Raw genomic sequence first — 15083 nt, forward strand, 5'->3', positions numbered from 1 at the left:
GAAGGTAACCAGAGTGGTGAACCGGGCACAGCGCCGTCAATACGTGAGAGAAAGAAAATGAGGTAGCTTACCCAGAAAAATGCAAGTTGTCAAAAAATCCAAAGAAAGAGCCAGATTCACAGGGGAAGAAGTGAGAAATCCCGAGAGATCTGACCTGTTAGGTTTGGTGGTTTGGAAGTCTCTGACCTTCTCTAGTGGCAGGACAGAAGTTAGACAGATGTGGAGCAGAATTAATGGGTGGTCGTATTGAGAAGGAGAGAGGTAGGATGGTTGCTCCAGGAGGAACCAGAGTAAAGGAAGGGCTTCTGTTTTTTTTTTGTCTGAGGAGAGAACTGGACTGAGTTTGTAAACCTGAGGAGTAAGAGCCAGCCATGAGGTCAAGATGGTGGTGAGGTAACATAAGCATCAAGGAAATTCAGACACTTGGGATCAAGGACACAAGTTGATAGTTTTGAAAGAATGAAAGGATACTTTCATCCTCAGATGGGAGAGAAATAGCGGATGGATGTTAGAGGAGAAGTGAAGTCCAAGGGAGAGGTTGCAGCCCGTCCCTTGGGGTGTTCTGTCTTCTCCGCAAACATGAAATGAGTGTTGGCGTTCCGCTAAAGAAGTACTCAGTTTCAAGAATGCGCACTGAACACAACCATTTTCGATCCATGGAAAGTTCAAGAGACTCCAAGAGGTGAGAAGAAGCCTCTATTAAGGACCATCAATCTAGAGAAAAAAAATTACTGGCCGTGTATACCACCAGTTCTGAATTGTTCAGGGTGCTTTGAAGAATATGATAGAAAAGAAGTATAAAGTTTCTGCTTTTAAAAAATAAGAAAATCCACCAATATACTCACCAGGCAAATAAAACACAATTGCTGTTTCAAAGAGAAAACAAAATTGGCTTTATGTTATTAAGTTGCATTGGGTACTCACTAGTTCCTACATCTTCCCCTTCTGGGAAAACAATGTCCATAATAACGATATAAATGATTCCCGGCATGACCTCCAGGTCGTTTTACCCTTTCTCAGAACTGAGGTGAATCACTGCGACAGCGGCGATGCCCGAGTCCTTCAGCGCACCTCTCAGAGCTGGTGGAGCCCTTAAGTCACACCCTGGCAGGTACTTTTGAGAAGGTTGAAAGAAATTCAGAGCGGAGATTGGTCTTGGGTCTCATTCTCACCTTCACAGTTCTAGAAACTATGTTTCATCAACTTTCAAACTGATGAGGCTGTGAGAGGCTGGCTGGTCACATTGGGGAATCTCAGTAGACTGCAGTTCCCGGGCAATCCTACAGTGCCACGTGCACATACGACCTGTGACTCCATCATCCCAGACGCGTTCTCCCTTTGCCATTGTCGGGTAATCATGGAGGCTAAAGGAGGACACAGAAGAAAAAGATAGTAACATCTCAACCACAGTGAAGCCTGAAGGATCATCCCTGAGCCTCCAAAGAAAACACACACCGCTCCCTCCAAAGTGCCTGGCATAGTGTGGGAATTCAATCGGGGATGGTTGGTGAGTGAGTGAGCACACCTGGCTCATCCTGATCTCAGTCTGACTGCAGTGGAAACAAATTCTTTAGGACCCTTATCTTTTTCTCATTCAAGCCAACGTTGCTCCTTTCAGGATATGTTAGTGCCCCTGACTTGGCAGAACTGACTGGTACAGTCTGCCATTCATGGGACTATACCTTTGTCCCCTCTCTTTCCAGCTCCGTTCATCCTGTGGTGCTACGAGAACCGCTCTGACTTCGGCAAGCTTGCTCTCCCCCATCATGTTTTGATGCATGACTGCTTTGGTTGTGTAGAGATAACCTGGTTTCCAAGACTACTTCAGCGATGCCTTTTCTCTGGACATCAGAAAGGTCTTCTACGCACCTCTCGAACCATCCCGTGTCCAGAGCTGCCTTTCGGGAACAATGCCCTTGGCTTCAGTTATTGAGAAGGCCCTTCAGTATTGAGACCGGCCCTTCCTTTGTGGCTTTGACCTTCTTGTTCTTACTGAATTCCTTCCCACAGGTCCTCTCCCACTCAGGGCTGCTCTCCTCCAGGTTCGTGTCTCGGTTCCAAAACCCCTCCTGCAGACATAGTTTCCAGACCCTTTCCTTGGGACTGCTCGCCTGTTAACTGCATTCTAGTTCCTCACTGTTCCAAAATGGGATACCCGGCCTGCAATCTTGCTGTGGCTGGCACAGATTAGTGTGAAAAGAACACTTCTTCTGGGGCTTGACATCCTAAGAGAATGGTACTAGGTTTTTAAAAATATCCACATCTTACTTTTTTGTTTCTTGTGACCATGTAACCACTCAAACCTTTGAGTTTTAAAAATGGATATTATCAATGCCTTCTTTTATATTCAGTATTTTTCAACTTAATTGTAGGACTTTGCAAGTATCCCAGTGATATTTCCGTTTTCTTACACAGATTCAATAGGTAAAGCACAGGTTCAAAGTAAGCACAGTTTGAGGGGCGCCTGGGTGGCTCAGCTGTTAAGTGTCTGCCTTCAGCTCAGGTCATGATCCCAGGGTCCCGGGATCGAGCCCTACGTCCGGCTCCCTGCTTGGCGGGAAGCCTGCTTCTCCCTGTCACACTCCTCTTGCTTGTGTTCTCTCTCTCGCTGTCTCTCTCCGTCAAATAAATAAAATCTTTTAAAAAAAAATAAAGTAAGCACAGTTTGAAATATAAGTGCAAGTGTAAAGGCCTTTCTAAGCGCAAAATGGGTCGGTTTCAATTGCCAGAGGGTTTACAAATCTGTTCATCCAAGACCAGAAAACCATCCCACAGCTTGGACCTCTCTCCTTTGTTCAGCTCTCTTCTTCAGACACACACACACACACACACACACACACACACACACACACACACATCCCATTGCTGTGGACCTCCCTTTCTTTGTGTGTGTTTTGTAATAAGGAACTATAATTTACCTATTTTCCTCCTAGTATCGCCTCTGGATAGTCACACAGTGGAGATCCGACCTCACATAATAAAGAATGAGTCTCGGAGAGGTAAACTGATGAAGTTGGAATGAAGAGGAGATTTTCAGTCTCTGAACCTCCCTGTCTTTTGAGTAGCATATTTGTAGCAGAAGCATCAAGAATTGTGTTTTGAGCTGCAACTCTCATTAGAGCAGAATGACCTTATTAGGGAGATGTTATTTTAGCCTAAAAAAGATCTTCCCGTGGCTCTCCACCTCCATCGATGGCAAGTGTCTGCCCTCTTCTGGCCAAAGGGAGGATGACAGCTACCGCTGAGCAAATCCTTGAGACAAAAGTCAAACCTTGGAATCTGGGAAATGTGTAGGTGCTCCAGGATAGTTACTGCTTTTTAGTGAATTCTGGTCCCGGTTCTGCATGTAGCTTTGCTCTGGGACGCTCAGGGCACCCGAGCCCCCCCTCCCCCATTGAACTAGGTAATCTCTGAAGTCCTCACCAGCGCTGATTCTAAGAATCATAAAGGAGGCTGTGTGCTAATGATGTCCTGTAGTAATAAGGGGCACCTGACCCAGCTCCGCTGGCCGTCGCTGTCTGGGGGGTGCTACTATAAATAGATCCCAATCAGTTATTGGCTCTGCAGCCCCACACCTCTCGTTGCTCTCGTCTGAGCTCCCTCAGGTGGCTCCTGTCTCCAGTAACTCTTTCTAGCAGGGTGAGTGCAGGTGGGGATGGTCTTTACTCCCAGGGAAGCAGACGCCTCCAGTTCAGGGACCCTGAGAGACGGAGCTAAAGGCAGGAACAGCTGCCACCACAGGAGATCTTCCCAGCAGACGTGTGACCGATGTTCCTCACACGCTGACCCGGTGGAAATGCTGCACTAGCCAGGCAAGGTAATAGGGTGCATTACCCCTGTTTTTTCTAATTTAAAATTTTTCCTCTTTCAGTTTTCTTTCTTTGACCCGTCAATTCATCTGGAATTTGTTTTTCAGCAGGAATCTCAATTAAATATTTTCTCCAAATAGTTACCCCGGCATAATTTTTTAAAATAATAATTGGGGAAGACAGGATCTTAAACAAACCAGGGGAGGCCATGGCCGTGGAACCCTCCCCCCTCCCCGCCCCGCCTAGTGCTGAGACTCAGGAGCTGCCACGAGGCTGAATCCAGGGAACGATTCCAGCTGGCGGCTTTGCATTCTGGGTTCTGTGACCCAAGCGCTCCGCAGAGGCTCCCAAGAAATGCACCTTTCATTTTGGTGGTGTGGGCCCTGTCCGCGCCCAGGAGATGCACCATCTGGGGAAGATGAGGGTCACAGAGGAAATGTGAGCACTGTGGGTCGGGGCTGAGCAGGCTGAGGAGGGAGTAGGCAGTGGCGGCCTCCTGTCCGCTCTCCCTGGGCCTCTCAGTGAGCTGCCCCCGGCAAGCGATCTGCTCCTCTGTGCTAGCACCCAGGGCCACAGCGTCTGGGGCCGGAAGCCGGCAGCTGCATCCATTAGATCAGCACACAGGGACCACTTGAGCCTCCTCTGGGGTGAAAAAAGCAAGTGGAGACCTAATGGGGTGGACGGAGCAGAAGACCCTGGCCCGTGCTCTCACTCCGCAACTAATCTCTGTGTCCTTAGCCAAGTTACAGTACCTCTCTGGACCTAGTTTGATCAAATCGGGTGTCCGTGTTTAATATGCCACATTGAGCATCATTGGGTGGGAAGAACACCGCATAAGGCTATGCACTAGATGTCATGGTTTGGCGCACAGGCAGCAGTTGTAGGGATCAGATCTGGGAGTGTGTGCTGTGTACTAGCTTGATGCAGAGGAGGGTGTGTGTGAGAAACAGATACCTAGAGCAAGGACGAGAAGAAGGGAAAGAAGAGAGGGAGGGGGTGGGGAGGAAGTCGAAAATAAGTTGGGCCCGTGAGGAAAAAAATTGAAGCAAGGTTTGTTGTGAGGTGAAATTTCTGCCAGTCATTCCAACTGACACAGAGGTGAGTGGGAGGGTAAGGACCACTCATACAGCTGCAATGGCAACCTTTTAACCCACCAGCCGGGTCAGGAAGGACAGGCCTATTAGCCTTCAAAGTTAACATTTCAAACCATGCTTGCCCACAATTAGCGCCCGTCATAGCTATTTGCTGCCCTCTGCTGGCCAAAATAAATAATGTCTGCATTACAAAACACCGGTTTCGCTTGTAATAATATTCATTTACCCAAGACATATTTATGGAGCGCCTATTAAGTATTAGACACTGTTCTAAAACAGACCAGTAACCAAAATAGACAAAGATTCCTACCTTCGTAGTATTTAATTTGATAACAACAACGATAATATCTAACATTTATAGAGTCCTTGCTACATAGGTGCCAGGCAGTATTTGAATTGCTTGATATTTATGAACTCATTTTAACCCTTAAATCGTTTTTTTAAAAAGATTTTATTTATTTATTTGTTAGAGAGAGAGCACAAGCAGGGGGAGTGGCAGGCAGAGGGAGAAGCAGGCTCCCCGCTGAGCAAGGAGCCCATGCAAGACTCAATCCCAGGACTGTAGGATCATGACCTGAGCCGGAAGCAGATGCTTAACCAACTGAGCCACCCAGGTGTCCCAACCCTTAAATCAGTCCTATGAGTTAGGTATGATTATTTCCCATTTTACAGATGAGGAAATTGCTGCACAGAGAGGTTGACTGATTCACCTGAGGTCACACAGCTGGGAAGTAACTGAGCCTTGTCTGAATCAGTCTGGCTCCAGAGCCCATTTAGCCACTGCATACATTCCCTTTACTGTCATGTTCTAGTAGATATGCTCCCCTTCCTGCCCCCAATATTATACGGACAGGGGCATTATTAGATGGCAAACACCTGCTCTGCTCATTCGGCTCAGCCACGCATCAATTTCTGCCACTGTAGGGCTCGAGCTAGTCCCTCACCCCATGTAGTTGTGAGAAGAGTAATGCCTGGCAAGTGCATGGTCACAGCAGGGCTGTACCAGCTGTTTTTCCTGTCCTCCTCCCTCGCAGACGCTGGCCCTCAGATGGGAAGGTCCAGGAAGCCACAGGCGGGGCTGAATCTCTGGTTGGCTGCTCCAGCCCCCTGTCCTGAGGTCCTTGTGATTCCTGCTTCTCTAATTCAGCATGAAGGACAGGAGGCAATCTGGAAGTTAATGATGAAGCCAACAGTCCTCCCCTGCCCGGGCTAGATCTCCAGGGCAAAGGGACAACATACAGCCGGAGGACTTCAGGTCTGTGCCGGGGATGGCTGGCATCTGCTGACCTGCTTCCCCCCTGGGGGGGGGGATACACACCCCTAAACCACCAGCACCTGCTGCCAGAGGGGACCAGGTGGACAGCAGCAGGACACAGGAAGAGCGAAGGAGTCTTAGAATTCTTAAAAGCCCTTCATTTCTATTTGATTTTAAAAATCATGGGTGTTCCACCTCAGACTAAATATTAATTTTATAAGGAGAGAAGAACATATTTTTAAAAGGCAGTTTTTAGAAGTTTACTATTATGGTATATCTCAGAATCCTCTCGTAACCAATGTCCAAATAGCAGTGGTTATAGCAAATATGATAGCGACTCTTTAAGAAGCACTGATCAGGTGCCAGCCCCTTACAGCAGCCCCACGGCATAGGCACTGTTACTCACGACACTTACAGATAAGTACACTGAAGCTCAGAGAGGTTAAGTCATTTGCCTGTGGTTACACAGCCAACTCTCAAGGCTGCACCTGGATGACTCCATTGCCACTGCTCTATGCTAAGTCCCAAAATGCGGGAAACGTGATAAACTGAATGACTCACCTCTAGGACCCAGGGACCTCAACGTATCATCCCAAGGAGCAGAAAAAATGTATCCCTGGGTTTTGTCTGACCTCTAGGGTTCTACTGCTGGGATTTGGAGGCAACAGATCTGTGTGTCCCTGAGAGAGGGGTGGTTAGGCTGGTTCTCACGTGATGCAGATCACCAGTGTGGAGCAGCCACAAGCCCAGGGGGACCCTGGGGAGGACTTCTTGGGAAACATTCATGCATTCAAACATGAGGTGGCAAGCAGTGTCCCCCACATTAGGTGAGAGGCTCTCGCAGCCTTATGTGGGGGTGTGGAGGGCAGGGCATACCAGTTTTCCAAGCATGAAAGAGAAGGGACTGTGGCCCAGGGGAGGAGGCTTGCGCTGGGACTAGAGCCCAGGCCGTGCAAGTGCAAGGTCACTGCTCCCTGCAGCCGAGCACCATGCCCTCTTCCAGGACAGCGCAGCAACGTCCGCATCACGGGGAGCGTGACAGAGACGCAGAATCTCGGGCAAACCAGGCATCCCCTCCCATGCTTGGGCCCACGACTGAGGCCACTCCTGTCTGCGCCTGCCTCCCATCTGAAATGGCACCTCTAAATTGGAACACGAGAGACTTTTTCTCAAAGGAGGTTCAACTTTCTTGGTTTCTTCATTCCAGAAAGAATGAGCCCATGGCATGGTAACGGGCAGTTCTGCTGAGGCACAAATTTGAATCACACCTGCCTTGGGCTGAGGCTCTGGGCAAGGCTCTCAGCTCTTGGGGAGCTGGATGAAGGGATGGGGGACCGAGGCTCCACTTCATCATCTGGCTGGGTTGGTCTCCACCAGTCCTTGGCGCTTAGATCTTAGGAGTCACAATTCACATACAAGGAAACGGGGAACCAGCCCTGGTGCTCAGCTTCCTCGTGTGTAAAATGAATGCACTGCTCCTCTCGCAGCATTGCTGTCAGGAAAACGTGAGTTAGGGCAGTGTTTGGCATGAAAGAACTGTCAGTAAATGTCAGCTATCACAATCATCACCATAATCATCACCATCATCATGATTCTTGATACCTGTGGACCATATAGGGCTCTGAACCTTCTCAAATTCCCCCAGTGACAAGAAATGCTGTATTGGCTCCTGGTTTCTCCAAATGGCATGTTCCTTCTAGAATGCAGTGTTCCCTGTGTATATGCTCACAATAAGTTAACCAGCAATTTAAATCAGAGTGAAGGCTTACCTCTCATGTGCTGACCAGTATTCACGGGGATTCAGTGTCTTTCTTTCCCCATAAGCTTTGCCGTTGACTCACTCAGTCGTGGGCAGAGACCGACCCAGCCATATGAAAGAGTGGTCTCTGGGTCCCTTCCATCCCCCTAGCCTGCCCCCAGAACTGAGACCTTTGTCCAGAGCCCCAGCCAGGCAGTGGGCATGATTCAGAGTTGTGCTGCCAGTTATCATGCTATAGGCTCATTCCATCTGGAACTATTTAAACCAAGTAAGCTGAATCTGTGCATGCCAGGGGGCCAGACAGTTTTTCCAAAGGTGCATTTCACAGGACACTAGTCCCATCAAATGTTTACGGTTGTCGAATCATTGTTGGGCTGTCAAATAAGTTTGAGGAGCATTGGTGTTTTAAGCAAGTGTCTTTTCTGAGGACATCCTTGTCTTTCACTTGCCAGCTTGCCGAGTCTGCAAGAGAGGGACAGGGTTTGCTCCTTTTCAAACTTACTTGACCATTTGGCCCTCTTTTGTTTGTGGAACAGTGTGGGGGACTTGGGGTTCTGTAGTTCGCTTTCCAAAGCTTCACCTGCACATGGTTCACCTGGGAGCTTATCCACATGCCATTTCTGAAAGGCAGTTTCTGCTTCAGAAGGTCCGGGAGGAGCCTGCATCGTGCTCCCAGATGATGCTGATGCTGCCGGTCCGCAGGCCACACTTTGAACAGTGGCATCTGAGGAATATTTCTGAAAGGTGTGTCCGCTGGGTTCCCTTCCCCAGCAGCTCGGATGGCATCCCTGTCACAGCCCAAAAGTCTCCTGCAGGGCTGGGATCATGTGAAAAGCGGGCTGGACATTGAGCTGGAGTGCATGCTTGTGAGGGCAGGGAGTTCTGTTTCATTCCCTTTGGCAAGTCTAGAACCTAGAACTGTGCCTGGATCACAGACGTGGTCAGTAAGCCTCTGTGCAATGATTGCATGGCAAGGGACATTCAGCAAAGGTGCCCTTTTCCTGGCATTTTCTGAAACATCTGCTCTCCTGAGCTGTGGTGGATTTGAGTTCTTAAGATCCAAGACTCCTGCAAGTTCACCAAAGATTGGGAAAACCACCCCAAACACCTCTTTCTTAAACTTGTAAATTTGAATCAGCCAACTTTTATATGAGGCTTCCACCTATGAAGACCTGGCTGTTTTTCTTGTGAGAAGAGCTTCAGCTCTGACGGTCTCCTGGTCTCATGGAGAGGGTGCTTCCTGCGCCGGCACTGAGGGCTGTGCGCTACAGGCGGACAAGAAGCTCCAGAAGGAAGCTTGGTTTAAGATGGCGCCAGAGCATCCCAGGCCAAGCTCACGGGCAACTTACTAACCCGAGTTTACAGATTTGGTTTCCTCGCCCTCACTGCCGGTCCAGGGAGGGAGCCAGTTTTCTTGCTCTTCAGCAGTTTGTCTGTCTTTCTGTTTTGATCAGCGAGAACAGGGAGATAAGCTATGTGTTACCATGGTAACTGCTCATTGAGCTTCTTAAGTAGGTGAGCATGGGCATTAAGTCTCCCCCAATTCCGTTCTTTTTTTTTTTAATTCAAGTTATTTAACACATAGTGTATTATTAGTTTCAGAGGTAGAATTTAGCAGTTCGTCAGTTGCATATAACACCCAGTGCTCATTCCATCAAGTGTCCTCCTCAATGCCCTTCACCCACATACCCTATCCCCTCACCCACTTCCCCTCCAGCAACCCTCAGTTTGTTCCCTATAGTTAAGAATCTATTATGGTTTGCCTCTCTGTTTTTATGTTATTTTATTTTTCCTTCCCTTCTCCTGTTCCTCTGTTTTGTTGCTTAAATTCTACATGAGTGAAATTATATGGTATTTGTCTTTTTCTGACGGACTTATTTTGCTTAGCATAATACCTTCTGGGTCCATCCACGTCACTGCAAAAGGCAAGATTTCATTCTTTTTGATGGCTGAGTAATATTTCATTTTATACACACGCGTGCGTACGCGCACACACACACACACATCTTCTTTATCCATGCATCTGTCGATGGACATCTGGGCTCTTTCCATATTTTGGCAATTGCAGACATTGCTGCCAGAAAGATTGGGGTGCATGTTCCCCTTCTAATCACTATTTTTGTGTTCTTTGGATAAATACCTAGTAGTGCAATTGCTGGGTCGTAGGGTAGTTCTTTTCCCCTAAGGTCAGGAACACAGCGGGAGTGCCCACTCTCACCACTGTCGTTCAACATGGTACTGGAAGTCCTAGCCTCAGCAACCAGACAACAAAAAGAAATTAAAGACATCCAAATTGGCAAGGAAGAAATCAAACTTTCACTCTTTGTAGTTGACATGATACTCTATGTAGAAAGCCCTAAAGAAACCACACACACACACACACACACACACACACACACACACACACAAATTGCTAGAACTGGCACAGGAACTCAGCAAAGTCGCAGGATATAAAATCAACCCCAATTCAGTTCTGACCTTCCAGAAACTTAAAATCGTCTAGGGGCACAGGGCTACCAATGCATGAGCTGTATAGCCAGTGCCCAAAAGGAGCTACAGTGAGTATTTTCTGTGATTCCTGTGCTGGGGCAATCCCAGAAGGCTTCCCAGAGAAGCAAAAATGAGCCAGGCTTTCAAATAGCTGGGTCACAGGGAAGCACAGAGGACGGGTGTGAGAGAGTGTGAAGGTGAAATTTCATGAGCATTCTTTGGGAGGCAAGGACTAAAGCAGACTGCTCAGAACAAAGTCGGGTGTGGTGAGTGGAAAAGCAAATTGGGATCTGCAGTGTCAGGTCATGGCGGCTGGACACCTGGATCCATTTCTCTAGAACTAGAGTCTGGGAGGTACGTGCTGTTAGGTTCAGGCAACCACAAGGCATTCACAGAGAGACAGGCTCCTCAGTGAAGCCAAGGCTGGGTCACCAGACTGGCAGGGAATGAGAGGGTCTGGCCACTGAATACAGTTGTACAGCTCACGCATTGCACAAGAGCCGCCGGCCAAGGGAGCAGGGGAGCTCTGACAGCCGGCTGTCCCACCTTTGTGTCAACTAAGGCACCCGCAGGGGCTGGCGGTGGTCCGATTGGCTCGTCACAGCCGCGGGGTGTTTTCTCCGCAAGGCAAGGCATTTCTGAGCAGCCGCTCCTGTGCATTCCCCGCGTGTCCCAAGGAGGGCGCTGCTCAGCCTTGCATGGGGCAACAAAGCACCAGTGCGCCGTTGTTCCGCGGTGACAACTGGAGCAAACCAGTTTTCTTCTCCTGGGCTGCGGGAAAGAGCGAGGGTGGTCTGTAGTGTCTGTAACTGCCCTCTTCAACCGAATTCCACCAAACCTTCTAGAATGAGCTTCCAAGCAGGAAATAAGTGAGAACAGAGCTTCTGTGGCGCTCCAGACCCTAAAGTGAGGATCAGCGACCGACTGTCCCAAGGGGCTGGGCAGAGATGTGCACCTTGACACAGTGTCCCCCACTTTCCCGGCGGCAGCACCGAGTATCACATATGCAGACGACACAGAGAAATGCCGATGGTTTGAAGGGCGCTGAGAACCAGTGCTCCTCGTCCAGGGCGCCGCCGGCATTTTGGTTCCCCAGTCACTGTGACAACCCCAAATTTCCCCTACATGTTTCAAAGGGCCTCTCCCGAGGGTTGAATGACCCCCAAATGCGAACAACCTTCTTCTTGACAGAAGAGAGAACTGAAGCCCAGTAACACGTCCAGGCTCTCAGAGCTAGGGAGACGAGGGAGATGAGAAGCCGGCTCGGGGTGCAGGCTGCGCACTGCGCCACTTTTCACCAGCTTACCCCGCTCACCACAAGGGTCCTCCCTTCCCCTAGCCTTACTCATTCTCTGTCTAGATTTCTGAATTGAGACCACGGAACATAGTGGAAACAACTGATCCAAGTTCACCCGTGGTTCCCAAAAGCTTGTAACAGCTCAACAGAGAAAAGATGGAACAATCAGGCCCCTGTGTTTGATCTGTAGCCCTCTGGCTTGAGAGCTGGGGTCATGCAGGCACAGATGTGTGGGGCTGCTGGCCGGTCCCACATGGCCCTGCTGTGCTCTCACTTTTCCCTGGGCTGGACCTGCATTCCCCCCCCACACCTTCTCAGCCTAGATAGTAATTCACAGCTTTGTTCACCCTGCTGGCTAGTACTAGGTGAACCTTCCCTGCTCCTTGCCAGGTGGCTGTGCTTACAGTGAGAAGGGTCAACTCCTTTCTCACTCCTCCAGGGGGCTAGGCGGAGGACATGGTGGGAAGGCAGCACCAGGACCCAGCTTGCAAGCTTTTGACTACATGCCTCATCCCTGTGCCTCTATCTGGACCCTGTACATGACCCTGGGAGGCTACGTGGCTCCTAACCAGCCATGGACTTCAAACTCATGCACTGTGATCTCCAGAAACAGAACTCAGAAAGAGCCCTTTGCAGATTCCTGGGCCCCTTGCATTAGTACCTAATAATAAATTGCAGCCAATATATAAGTGTTACTATTATCACTTTGAGTATTCCTCTAGTATCTTAAAATTTTTTATTATTTAACACTTAGTAATACAAAATGCATATGTAATGTTTATGTAAGCAATTAAATGAAATACTAAAAGCCCACCAACAACTTAAGAATTAGAGTATTACCAGTAGTTTCATATCTGCCTATGTCCTGGAGCCCCACACCACACTATTTCTTGGAATGTTCCAGGTCATCACTTTTCTGAATTTGGTTGTTTACCGTTCCTTTGCCTTATTTTTATATTTTATCACATACTTATGAATGTTTAAGCACCATATTGTTTCATTGTGCTTGTTTTGAACATTAGGGAAGGATGTGCTCTATGGGCAACTTCTTTCTAAGAGTCACACCTCTGTGAGATGCCTTTGGAGTCAGTCCTACAGCCGTAGTATCCTCATTTCACATTCTTACGTGTGTCCCCAGCGCATGTGTGCAAGAGCTCCTGTAACTACACATTTAGGAATGGAGTTGACGGGTAATAGGAAACGCACGTTTTCAACTTTATTAAATGGTGATCGTTTTGCAAAATGATTGTACAAATTTCACTGCTGCTAGCTGTGTATAAAAGCTCCCATTAACCCACATCCTCATAAACACTTGCTATTGTATTAATTTTCCCCAATCTAGTGTGTAGTCTAGTGTATAAAATAGTATCTCATTGGTTTTAGTTTTCGTTCTCCTGATTACTGAGACTAAGCATATTTTCATATGTGTATTTGTTATTTGTGTTGTTTCTTCTGTAAAATGCCTATTTGTATTCTGTTTCCATATTTTATTGTGTTGTCCTAATTGATTTGTAGAATTTTTAAAAATACAATCTGGACATTAATTTCTTGTCAGTTATATCTGTTACGAGTATCTTTCACCAAGATATTTGATATTTTTCACTTTTCTTGTGTCTTTTGGTGATATCAATGTAGTTGATTTATCGATGGGTGGTGGTACTTTATCTTTTAATAAATCCTAAGGTTATAAAGTTATTCAGATTTTCTTCGAAAAGTTTTAAAGTTTCATTTTCCATATTTAAGATTTTAATCCATCAGAAATTAATTTTTGGATATGAGGATAAGCATTGTCTTTCATTTTTTTCCTATTGGATAATCAGTGACCTCAGCCCCATATATTGAATGGTCCACCCATGATCTACTCTCACTTTCTTCATCTAGCAACTTATCATATCTATGTAGTTCTCTCTCTCTAGTCCACTCTTTTTTTTTTTTTTTTTTGGTGAAAAAATTTTATTTAGATTTAGCCAGCTGGACTCAGTTTAGATGATCCCAATTCTGTCGGCAACATCCAAAGCGTCATAGTCAGGAGCCATCGAACATATGCCTTCTTTTCTCCATCAGGCCTGATCAAGGTGCTGACCTTGGCCACGTCAATATCATAGAGCTTCTTCATAGAGCCTGTTTGATCTGGTGCTTGTTGGTCTTGACATCCACAGTGAACACAAGTGTGTTGTTGTCTTCTATTTTCTTCATGGCTGACTCAGTAGTCAGGGGGAACTTGATGATGGCACAATGATCAAGCTTTCTCCTGGGGCGCTCTTTCGAGGATATTTGGGCTGCCTTCAGAGACACAGAGTCTTGGGTCGTGGGAATGTAGGTGATGTGCGGATCTTCTTTTTTTTTTGTGACTGTGGACTTCTTTCAGTACCGCTTTCTTGGCCTTCAAAGCCTTTGCTTTGGCTTCGGTTTTGGGAGGGGCAAGGGCTTCCTTCTTAGCGTTCGGCACCATCTTCGTAAAAAAAAGCTCCAGTCCACTCTTTTGACCAATTTGACTATCCTCACTATCCTGTTTTAATTACTTTAACTGTTTAGTAAGTCATGCAGTCCAAAAAGCAAGTTCTTTTGTCCTGTTTGTCTTCAAAATGTCTTTGCTCTTCTTGGACATTTGCTTTTCCATTTATGATATAATCAGGGGCGCCTGGGTGGCTCAGTCCGTTGAACATCTGCCTTCAGCTCAGGTCGTGATCCCAGGGTCCTGGGATTGAGCCCCGCATCGGGCCCCCTGCTCAGCTGGGAGTCTGCGTTTCCCTCTCTCTCTGTCTCTCCCCCTGCGCATGCTCTCTCTCTCTCAAATAAATAAAATCTTTTAAAAAATGACATAATTGTATGCCAGTGAAACTATCTGAAACTTTTCTTTGCAGAAAGGTTTTGGGCTACTGTTTCAATTTGTTTCATAATTATAAGGCTATTTAGATTTTCTATTTCTTCTTCAGTTACTTTTATAAGTAATATTTTTCCAATTTTTTTTTTCATTTCTTTCAAAGTTTAGGTGTAAATACTTTAGAGTATTCTATTACCACCTTTTAAAAACTTCTGCCTTTCTGCGGACATGCCCCTTTGTTCATATTCATACCTTCTCTCTTTTCTTCTCAATCTTACCAGAGATTAATCTATTTTTATAGTCTTCTCAAAGAACTTTTGCTTTGGTAGTTTTTCTCTATTGTATTTTTGCTTCTTATTACACTAATTTCTCTATTCTGTCCTTCCTTCTACTTCACTTGTGTTTGTTTTACTAGAAAATTGGGTTGATTCAACACTTTTCTCACCATTAATTTAGAATTTGGTTTTCTTAGTTGTAATGTCTATTATCACTTGTTTACTTGACTTCATTTTCTAAAAGTTTGTTGCTATTATCTTTTTTCATATTCTGCTCATC

This window comes from Ursus maritimus, unplaced genomic scaffold (genome assembly GCF_017311325.1).
Source record: "Ursus maritimus isolate PB19 unplaced genomic scaffold, ASM1731132v1 scaffold_12, whole genome shotgun sequence".
NCBI lineage: Eukaryota > Metazoa > Chordata > Mammalia > Carnivora > Ursidae > Ursus > Ursus maritimus.